This window comes from Artemia sp. Qi Xiang Cuo, chromosome 12, assembly GCF_049724085.1.
Source record: "Artemia sp. Qi Xiang Cuo chromosome 12, ASM4972408v1, whole genome shotgun sequence".
In the NCBI taxonomy this organism is placed as follows: Eukaryota; Metazoa; Arthropoda; class Branchiopoda; order Anostraca; family Artemiidae; genus Artemia; species Artemia sp. Qi Xiang Cuo.
This window is the reverse complement of record NC_142805.1, coordinates 13,098,545-13,110,077: the sequence shown is the minus strand read 5'-3', so window position 1 is coordinate 13,110,077 and position 11,533 is coordinate 13,098,545.

Genomic DNA, 11,533 nt, shown 5'->3' with positions numbered 1-11,533 from the left:
TTAGTGTGTTTGTGTGTGTAAGTTGTGTGTGTAAGTGTTGTGTGTGTGTAAGTTTTTGTGTGCATGTAAGTTTTTGTGTGCATGTAAGTTTTGTGTGTGCATGTGTAAGTTTTTGTTTGTGTGTTTGTGTGTTTGTGTTTGTGTGTGTGTGTGTGTGTAAGTTTTTGTGTGTGTGTGTTAGTTTTAGTGTGTGTGTGTGTATGTTTTCGTGTGCTTGTGTTAGTTTGGGTGTATTATATTTTGTGCGTGTTCGTTTTTTTGTTCGTGTTTGTTTCTGTAATTTGTGATTTTTTTTGTTGTTTTTTGTTTTTGTGAGTTTGATATCTAGTTTTTTTTGTGTTCATTTTCTATATATTGTGTGTGTGTGTGTGTGTGTGTGTGTAATTTGGTTTGTGTGCTCATTTTTTTTCTTACGTTATAGTTTGTTCGTTTGTTTGTGTGTGTACTTTATGTGTGTGTGTGTGTGTGTTAGTTTTTTTGTGAATTATACTTTGTGTGTTAATGTAATGTTTCGTTTAGATGTGTATGTTTGTGTGTGTTTGTGTTTGTGTGTAAGTTTTTGTGTGTGTCAGTTTTGGCGTGTGTGTGTATGTTTTCGTGTGCGTGGGTAATTTTGCGTGTGTGTGTTTGTTTTTTTTGTGTGTGTGTGTGTGTGTGTGCAAGTTTTTGTGCGTGTGTGTGTGAGTTTTTTTGTGTTCATGTGTAATTTTTTGTGTGTGTGTGTGTGTGTGTCAGTTTTTTTTTGTGTGTTTGTTTTTGGGTGTGTGTGTTTGTGTTAGTGTGTTTGTGTGTGTTTGTTTTGTGTGTGTGTGTGTGTGTGTAAGTTTTTGTGTGCATGTTATTTTTTGTGTGCTTGTTAGTTTTAGTTTGCTTGTTTAAGTGTTTGTGTGTGTGTGTGTGTGTAAGTTTTTGTGTGTGTGTGTGTGTAATTTTTTGGATGTGTGTGTTATTTTTTGAATTTATGTGTGTGTTGTGTAAGTTTTTGCGTGTATGTGTTATTTTTATTGTGTGTGTGTGTAAGTTTTGGTGTGCTTGTTTTAGTTTTTGTGTGTGTGTAAGTTTTGTCGTGTGTGTGTGTAAGTATTCGTGTGTGTATGTGTAAGTTTTGTGAGTGTGTGTGTGTGTAAGTTTTTGTGCGTTTGTGTGCTAGTTCTTTTTGTGTTCATTTGTAATTTTTTTTTTATGTGTGTGTGTGTGTAAGTTTTTGTGTGTGTGTAAGTTTTGGCGTGTGTGTGTGAGTTTTCGTGTGTGTGTGTGTGTAAGTTTTTGTGTGCATGTAAGTTTTTGTTTGTATGTAAGTTTTTATTTTGTTGTATTTTTTCGCGTACTTGTTTAAGTTTTTGTGTGTGTGTGTGTGTGTGTGTGTGTGTATTTGTGTTTTTGGGATTGGGGGTTCGGTTTTCTGTTATTTTTCTTTTGTGTTGTTTTATGTGTTGTGTGTGTGTGTGTGTGTGTAAGTTTTTGTGCGTGTGTGTGTGTGTTTTTTTTGTGTTCTTTTGTTAGTTTTTGTGTGTGTGTGTGTGTGTGTATTTTTTTGTGTGTGTGTGTAAGTTTTTGCTTTTGTGTTTATTTTTTCGTGTGTGTGTGTGTGTAAGTTTTTGGTTTTTTGTGTATGTATTTTTTTTTTCTTGAATGTCAGTTTTCATGTGAATGTAAGTTTTTGTGTGCATGTGTAAGTTTTTGTGTGTGTGTGTGTAAGTTTGTGTGTGTGTGTGTGTAATTTTTTGAATGTTTGCGTAATTTTTGGCATGTGTTTGTAATTTTTATTGTGTGTGTGTGTGTGTGTAATTTTGTTTGTGTGTGTGTCAGTTTTTGTGCGTGTGTGTTAGTTTTTGTGTGTGTGTTAGTTTTTGTGTGCTTTTATGTTTTTGTGTGCATGTATGTTTTTGAGTGTTTGTGTAAGTTTTTGTGTGTGTGTGTGTAAGTTTTTGAGTGTCTAAGCTTTTGTGTGTGGATGTAAGTTTTTTTTGTGTGTTTAAGTTTGTGTGAGTGTGTGTTTGTGTTATTGTGTGTGTGTGTAATTTTTTGTGTGTGTGTGTGTGTATAAGTGTGTGTGTTTGTGTGTGTGTGTGTAAGTTTTTGTGTGTGTGTGTTAGTTTTCGTGTGTGTTTGTTTTTGTTTTGTGTGTGTGTGTGTGTGTAAGTTTTTTTGTGTGTGTGTGTGAGTTTTTTTGTGTTAATGTTTAAGTTTTTGTGTTTGTGTGTGTGTGTTTAATTTTTTGTGTGTGTGTTATTTTTTGTGAGTGTGTGTGTTAGTTTTCGTGTGTGTGTGTGTGTCAGTTTTGTGTGTGGGTGTGTGTGTGTGTAAGTTTGCGTGTGTGTGTGTGTGTGTAAGTTTTTGCGTGTTTTTTTATGTTTTCGTTTGTGTGTTTGTTTTTTTTCGTTTGGTTTTTTTTTTGTGTTTTTTTTTTATTTTGTTCGTGTGTGTGTAATTGGGCGTGTGTGTATGTGTATTTTGTGTGTGTTTTTGTTGTTTTATTTGAGTTTGCGTGTACGGGTTTGTTTTTTTTGTGTTCAATTTTTATTTATTGTGTGTGTGTGTGTGTGTGTGTAATTGAGTTATTTATATTATTTTTTTGCTTGTTTGTGTATGTTTTCGAGTGTGTGTGTGTGTCAGTTTTTTTGGTCTTGTATGTTTTTCTGTGATTTTTATTTTTTTTGTATCTAATTTTTCTTGTGCATGTGAAATTTTTTGTGTATGTGTGTTTGTGTATAAGTTTTGTGTGTGTAAGTTTTGTAGTGAGTGTGTAAGTTTTCTTGTGTGTGTGTGTAAGTTGTGTGTGTGTGTGTGTGTGTGCTTTTTTGTGTGCATGTTTATTTGTGTTTTTTTTGTGTTCATGTGGTTGTGTGTGTTTGTTTTTGGTTTCTTTTGTAAGTTTTTTTTTTTTATTTATAGTTGGCGTTTGCGTGTGTGTGTTCTGTATCTTGTTTTTTTAAGTTTTTGTGTGTTTTTTTTTATTTTTTTTTGCGAATGTTATTTTTTGTGTTCATGTTTGTTTTATTGTGCTTGTGTTAGTTTTTGTGTGTGTGTGTGTGTAAGTTTGTGTTTGTGTGTGTTTAATTTTTTGAGTGTTTGTTTAAGTTTTGCAGTGTGTGTGTTAGTTTTCATGTGTGTGTGTGTGTAAGTTTTTGTGTGTGTGTGTAAGTTTTTGTGAGTGTGTTTAAGTTTGTTTGTGTGTGTAAGTGTTTTTGTTATTTTTTGTCTGTGTTTGGTTGTATTTTTGTGAGTGTGGGTGTTTGTTTTTGTGTGTGTGTGTGTAAGTTTTTGTGTGTCTAAGCTTTTGTGTGTGGTTGTTTTTTTTTGTATGTGTGTGTTTGTGTGTGTGTGTGTGTGTGTGTTTCTGTTTTTGTGTGTGTTAGTTTTTTGTGTGTGTGTGTGTGTATAAGTTTGTGTGTGTGTGTGTGTGTGTGTGTGTGTGTGTATTTTTTTGTGTTTGTAAGTTTTTACGTGTGTGTTTTATTTTTTTTGTGTGTTTGTGTATTTTGTGTGTGTGTGTGTGTGTAAGTTTTTGTGTGTGTGTATGTGAGTTTTTTTGTGTTCATGTGTAAGTTTTTGTGTGTGTGTGTGTGTGTTATTTTTTGTGTGTGTGTATGTGTGTTCTTGTTTTTGTGAGTTTTCGTTTTGGTTTGTGGTTTGTATTTTTGTGTGTGTGTGTGTGTGTATGTTTTTGTGTGCTTGATATATTTTGAGTGCTTTTTTTTTTTCGGTTGCTTGTGTATTATTTTGTGTGTGTGTGTGTGTGTATTTGTTTGTGTGTGTGTGTGTAATGTATGGCGTTATTTTTAGATTTTTAGTGTGTGTGTGTAATTTGTCGTGTGTGTGTGTTAGTTTTTGTGTGTGCGTGTAAGTTGTTGTGTGTGTGTAAGTTTTGGTGTGCATGTATGGGACCGGGGGAGGACCTTTGGGATCCAGGGAGGGCGTTTGGGGATCTGGGGGCCCTTGAGGATTGGGTGGTCCTTAGGGAACCCAGTAGACCTTTGAGGACCGGGGGCAGGGACCTTTGGGGAGGCTCGGGGGACCCTTGGGGCCGGTGGCTTTGGGAGCCCGGGGGACCTTTGAGGACCAGGGGAGGGCCTTTGGGGGTCTGAGGAGGGCGTTTGGGGATAACATTTCGAAATTTTACTTTTAGTTACTTTTTTTTGTGGCGCATCCCTGCGGCGCTTTCCTGTGGTGCCTCCCTGCGGCGCATCCCCTGTGGTGCTGTCTTGACCCGCGACGCATCCCTGCGCCACATCCTGCGGCCCTTTCCTGGCCCACGGCGCATCCCGGCAGAGCTTCTCTGGTCCGGGGACCTTTGGGGGCCGGGGAGGGCCTTTGGGGCACAGGGAGGGCCTTTGGGGCACAGGGAGGGCCTTTGGGGGTCGGGGGGCAGTTGGGGGCCTGGGGGACATTTGGGGACCGGTGGAGGGCCTTTGGGACCCCGTTGGTCCTTTGGGAGCTCGATGGGCCTTTGGGGCCCGGGGATGGCCTTTGGGGGTCTGGGTGGGCCTTTGGGGGCACCGGTGGCCCTTTGGGAGCTTGGGGGACCTTTGTGGACCGGGGGCTTCCTTCGGGGTTGGGTTAGGGGGATCGGAACCCTTTGGGGTTGGGGTAGAGGACCTCACGACACTGTTCAAATGGAACTTGTGTATTATAACGACCACAGAGTTTCACCCTCAAATTCTCTTCTAAAACCTTTCCAAAAATCTTCTTTCAAAATGTCTCTAAATGTTTCACCGAAATAGTTCCATTACCTGTCTAAAACAGTTTCACCCAAATAATCCCTAAACGTAATTTCAGCGTATTCCTGTTGTTTTTGGCATCTCTGCACTCACGCATTTCAAATGAATAAGAAACCTGATTCCCGCGCTAAAATAATTCATCACTAAGATGCTTCTCGGGGAGTTGTTTGCATGGTCTGTGGCTATTAATATCCTTCGGAGTTTGACCAAAAGAGTTGTTTCCGAGGCAAAGACATTAATGACTTGGATCTATTCCTGGAGAATCGTTTCCATATGAAAATTTTTAAAGTCTGACCGATGATGTCATTGGTTGATTGATCTGTCAAGAAAGAGGAATTAATTAGTTGTTTATAAGGGGAATTATTGATTCACGATAGGTGAATTGAGGTCGACAGCACAGGTGTTCCAAGGTCGATGTTGTTGTTTGTTGTAAGTGCATGCTCTCAGCGAATGTCAAGGTCGATGTTGTTGTTGTTGACACACTTTGAATTTAGGTCATTGACCCCATTAACCACGTGTTCTCCCTAATGACTCTGCCCATATATGGACTCCCGTTCGGACCTTCAGGGTCATCTCTACTTATATATATATATATATATATATATATATATATATATATATATATATATATATATATATATATATAAGAAGCTTCCTGTTGGAGTGGAAGGGCCTTTGAAAAATTTTCAACATAGAGGCTATTTTTGGCATGAATTAAAAAAAAAACAATCATAAATAAAGTTAAAAACAAGTATTTTTTCGAGTTAGATTATGTTCAGAAGAATTTTTCGTCCAGAATAGTTAACAAGATTTTTTTTTTTGGGGGGGGGGGATGGGCATTTGCAGTGAGCATGAAATTTTACGAGGTAAAATTCATGGGGGTACTACCTTGCACGTGGGAACTTTCCTTGGGGGAGTTTTCCTTGGGGAAATTGCCATGAATGGGGAGGTGTGTGTCCCGTTATTATTCGAAAAACAGTCATAAATTAAATTTTAAGAAAAACTATTTTTCAACTGAAAGCAAGGAGCAGCACTAAAACTTAAAAAAACAGAAATTAATATATTTGTGCGGTGCCTCCTCCTCAATACCCTGCTCTTTACGCTAAAGTTAAACCTTTTTTCCTAAGTCTTAAAAAGGGCCTCATGAATTACAACGACCGTTTAATTAGAATAATTACCTTTTTTTAAAGTGGTTAAAACTTGAGCGTGAAAAGAGGCGTATTGAGGAAGAGGCAGCCTAAATGCGGAATAATATCTGTTCGTTTAAAGTTTTAATCTTGCTCATATTTTCAGTTAAAGAAAATTACAAAATTTTAAATTTTAAACTTCTTGAAATACATTTCTAAACTCCTTCTAAAATACTAAGGGAATAATCAAATTTCCCAGTTAATAGTGTATGACATGTGAAAGTTTGCTAAACATTCCTGATTTTCAGGGCAATTTTATTCAAATGTTTAATTAAGAACTACTTTTTAACCCACCCTCTAGATTAATAAAAATACCGTTTGCAAGAATTCTTATTGAAACAACCTGTTTTGGTAATTTATTGGAACAACACAAACAGTGGAAAAAATCCCCCACCCAAATTTTCATAAATTAGTGCTACCGGTCACTGATTTTCACTGTGAAGGATACATTAAAACCTGTATATGGGATAATCTGCAGTACCTGCAAATATTTATCTAGACCTGTGAACGTTTGACACATCCAAAATTAGACGTCAAAATACCACTTAAAAATAAGAGATTCGCGTCTCATATGCCATCTTGTATTCGAAGTACAAACTCCATAACTCGTAATTAGTAGTCCCATATATGCGATGGATGTCTTTGTATCCTTGCCAAAAGCCAAAACAAGAGACATTCAAGTTTTGTGACAGAAAGCAGTTTTTGACGTAGTGCCTAAACGTGCCGCATTTCCATAGTCGTTTTCGGTTTAGAATTAGCATGTCATTACCTTCGTATTAGTTTAAGAAACAAAACAAGTCTTGTGACGTCAGCTCTTATACATGCCCCTTTTCGACAAGAATTCATTTTTGTTTCGAAGCGGCCAGGCCGCAGGAAACCTGTTTCAAACACGCCACAAAGCGGCTGATTCTGTTTCCGACCGACCCGAGAATTTGCTTAACCGAGATAGAGTTGCAGGAAAAGATATAGAGGAAAATGAAAACGTTTGTGATATCTTGGATGTGAAGGAAGATTTGTTTTGTGAGGAGGAATTAGCGACAATACTAAAAATATTAAAAAAATAATAAGGCTCCAGGTGCTGATAGGGTAGTAAATGTTTTTCTTAAATATGGTGGCTCTGAGCTTAGAAATAAACTATTGAAGATTATGAATATAATTTTGAAACAGAATTGTTTAGAATTTTTGAAACCTAAGGATTTTAGGAAAACCTTAATTAAGCCACTTTATAAGAAAGGTGATAAAAGTGAGTGTGGTAATTATCGAAGCATTAGTCTAGTCTCTCTAGGTAGTAAATTACTTAGTAATATGATACTTTTTAGACTGAGAGGTTCTGTTGACAAAGTTTTAAGAGAAGAACAGTTCGGTTCTAAAAAAGGTAGAGGATGCGTCGACCAAATTTTCACTCTTAGGCTAATAATTCAGAGGTGCCTAAGTTTTCAAACACCTTTGGTCCTCAGTTTTATATATTACTAGCTAGCGTTCTATTCTGTTAATAGAAGAGCTTAGTAAAGGCTTTATCCTTGTATATACCAGAAAAATAAATTAAAGTAATTAGTGCTAAGTACGAGAAAACTACTGCAGTTAAGGTAGGAAATGAGGTTAGCATCTGGTTTTGTATTAAATCAGGAGTTAAGCAGGGTTGTGTTCTATCCCCCTTTATATGGATTATTTTGATGGACTTTGTCTTAAGGAGCACAGAAAAGGCAATGACCACGGAATCAAATGGGGAGGCAATAGTCTCCTGGACTTCAATTATGCTGATGATTTAAGCATCATAGATGAAAGTGTGAGCAAAATGAATGAAGTTTTAGAGGTTTTGCCAGTACAGGGTGCTAGAATAGGTTTGAAAATAAATGTTAAGAAGACTAAGTCACTAAGGCTAGGAATAAGGGAAGATGAATGGGTCACGTTTGGTAATGAAAAGATTGATCAGGTGAGAAGCTTCACTTACCTTGGTAGTATTATTAGTAAGGACGGTGGGAGCAGTGAAGGTGTTAAAAGTAGAATAGCCATGGCTCAGGGTGTTTTTTTCACAGTTAAAAAAGTTTGGAAGAATAGCAAGATAAGTCTGCAAACCAAGATTAGAATATTAAAAGCTACAGTGATGATAGTGATCAAATATGGCTCTGAAGCATGGACACTCCGAAAAGCGGATGAAGATTTGCTAGATGTTTTCCAGAGAAATTGTTTAAGGATTGTTCTGGGTAATTGGCTGACTGACCGTATGTCAAACAATAGGCTATGCGAAAAATGTGATTCAACACCGCTCTCTAGGGCTATAATAAAAAAAAGATAGAGGTGGCTAGAGCTATTTGTGCGGATGAAGGATGATAGATTGCCGAAGATTGTTCTTTTCGGTCAACCATCAAGGGCTAAATGAAAATTAGGTCGTCCTCGTCTGGGGTGTGAGGACGTTATAAAGAAAGATTTAAAGGATATGGGAACTTCGTGGGCGGGTGGGAGACATTGAACAGATTGGGGTGGAGAAACAGGCGCAGCTCTCTTGGATTTGGGCGGCTTGGTGCTGGGGTGAGTTGTTCGTAGTAGTAGTAGATACTTGGAGTAAAAAAAAACATTCAAGAATAGGGACTGGTTACTCAGTAATCAATTCTGAATTAAAAAAAAAACACACAAAAAACTCTCAGTTTCAAATCGAATGAGAATCTTCCGAATTTTAAAACACCAAGAGAGGGAGAGATTGAGAAGAGGCAGCCTTTTTTTTACAAAATAAATTCTGCTCATTTTAGGGTTTAAAACTGCTCTTTGATTTCATGTGACAGTACTTGTTGCGGTTCTGCTTGTTTAATAATAGGAAAAGGCAGTCATGTTTTATCATGGTTGTCTTATCAGATTTGAGCTTCTAGGGATCGCTAGCTACGCAAAGGCATCAAGAAGTTGCAAACGGTATTGTCTGGAAAAGACAGGCACATTTGAGTAATCAAAAGACTACGTACAAAAGCCATTTCTTGTTAAATGCTAGGGAGACCGAGCTGAAGCTTCGAAGAAGCATTGGATGTCGATTTGACCTGAAATTTTGATTTAAGGGATGGACTGAGAGGAACCGCACCACTTTGTGCGTCCTTTCCTCTATGTGTACAGCCAAGGGCAGATTCACTCTTATTTAAAGCCTATTATTGAGGATTCTACAATTAAATATGAATGTAAGGGAATTAGAGATAACAGTGTGAACGTATCTTAACAGTTAAATCACAGTTTCATTTTAAAAGAGGTGGAATCTGGAATTCTTCCAAGTGATAGATGCCTTTATACCAAAGTGAAAATAACACAATTGGATGGAACAAATATGCGAATTAACGATTAAGCTACTTTAATAAATAATGTATTTAATTTGTTTTGAAATACTGAATATATTATCGATCGAAAATGAATTGAAAGTATTGATTATGCAGGTATAACGACTAATGTTAAAGATTTACTAGAATTTTCAGATGACTATAGTCAAAGCGTCAGCTAATAATATGTTTTGGTATGAAGGTAAAAACTAATCCGTTGATTCCTTTAAAGCAGATGACGAATTTGAAAGCACTTTTACACCTATTTCTGCAGGTGGTGGAACAATTACGACAAAACTAAATATCGCTTTTAATAGGGGTTTATTTAAAAGATTGGATAAAACAAAAGAAAGCAAGTGGTTAGTATGTATTTACCATTATCACGATTATTTGGATTATGTAAAGATATTAATTGTGTTTTTAGAGGCGTTACACATCAAATTATATTAAAAACAAACGATTTTTCCAAAATGATTATAAAATCTAGAGCTCAAAATTTTAAAGTAGATGTAATGCATTTATGATGGACTGTACTAGTAGGCCTATTATATCTCAGTCTACCAATAGCAACTCAATTAGAAGCTGGATTAACGAAGAAAGCAGAATAATTTAAAGCTGGATTAGGAGAAGCTGGATTAATTAAGAATTCATTTTAATTAAGATGGGAAGCGTGTAATGCCATGGCCGTATCCAGGGAGGGGGGGGGGGGTTACCCGGTTTGAACCCCCCCCCCCCGAAATTTTTTGACTGACTCGAAAATAAGTCGAAAATTAGTAAAACCTAGGTAAAAATCAGTAAAATTAGTCGAAAAATGAGTCAAAAATTAGTAACCCCACCCCCCAAAAAAAAAAGTCAAAAATTAGTAAAAAAACCCCTGAACAAAAATCCTGGATACGGCCCAGTGTAATACCTATTAAAGTGACAATAAAACGTATAAAAAATTAACATGGAGGGTAGTCAGTGAACGCTATAATACAACTAAAATCGTTGTTGTGCTACAGAAATCTAAAAAAAAAACGGTTATACGCAAAACAATATGGCATTTGACCATATGAACACTCATAGAATTAAAGTGTGAGTAAATGAATATAAATATCCACAAGAAGATTTTAAATGTGATTTCTCGGATGGAAAAAAAAGTATATCCTTTATTTTGTTTTGATGTTTCAAAGCATAAATCGAATATTTATCGAGGTAGATCAACTGCTGATATAGAAATGAAAATTTTATTAGATCAAGTACCTGCTAATAACGGAGAAGTAAATAACGAGGAGAAGCGTTTTCCCTAGGAAGCTACTTCAAATTACAACGCGAAATTGACGATGAAGTGAACTTTGTTCCTTAGTATCTACGGATGATTTCAGATAGCACGAGATAGAATAGATACTTTTTGAAGACCTGTAAAGTTTTCTGGTACTCTCTTTTAGTCGATTTAAGGATCCTAAAAATTAAACCAGATCTGGGGCGTAGATCATATGAAAACAAAAGGAATGTAAAGAAAGTGGAGAAAGCATTAAAATATGAACTTAGGAGTTGTGAAGTGGAGGCCATAGATAAAACTGCCGAGGATCTGGAAGATGCAGCTAGACTGTACAATAGTAAAATAATGTACTGGCATGCTAACAAATTGAGAGGGAGTAGTCAATCTGGACTTGGCCCAGTTAAAGATAGGAATGGGGCCGCAATTAGCAATAAGGAAAAAACTAAAGAGAGATAGGCCTAACATTTTGAGAATTTGCTTCACTGAGATAGAGTTACAGGAAAAGATACAGAGGAGAATGAAAAAGTTTGTGATACCTTGGATGTGAAGGAAGATTTGTTTTGCGAGGAGGAATTAGTGACAGTACTAAAAATATTAAAAAATAATAAGGCTCCAGGTGCTGATAGGGTGGTAAATGAGTTTCTTAAATATGGTGGCTCTGAGGTTAGAAATAAGTTGCTGGAGAATATGAACATGATTTTTGAAAAAGGGGAAGTATCGAAGGATTTTAGGAAAACATTAATTAAGTCACTTTATAAGAAAGGTGATAAAAGTGAGTGTGGTAATTATCGAGGCATTAGTCTGGTCTCTTTAGGTAGTAAATTACTTAGTAATATGATACTTTTTAGACTGAGAGATGCCGTTGACAAAGTTTTAAGAGAAGAACAGTGCGGTTTTAGAAAAAGTAGAGGATGCGTCGACCAAATTTTCACTCTTAGGCTAATAATTCAGAAGTGCCTAACTTTTCAAACACCTTTGGTCCTCAGTTTTATAAATTATGAGCTAGCGTTCAATTCTGTTGATAGAAGAGCTTTAGTAAAGGTTTTATACTTGTTTGGTATACCACACATA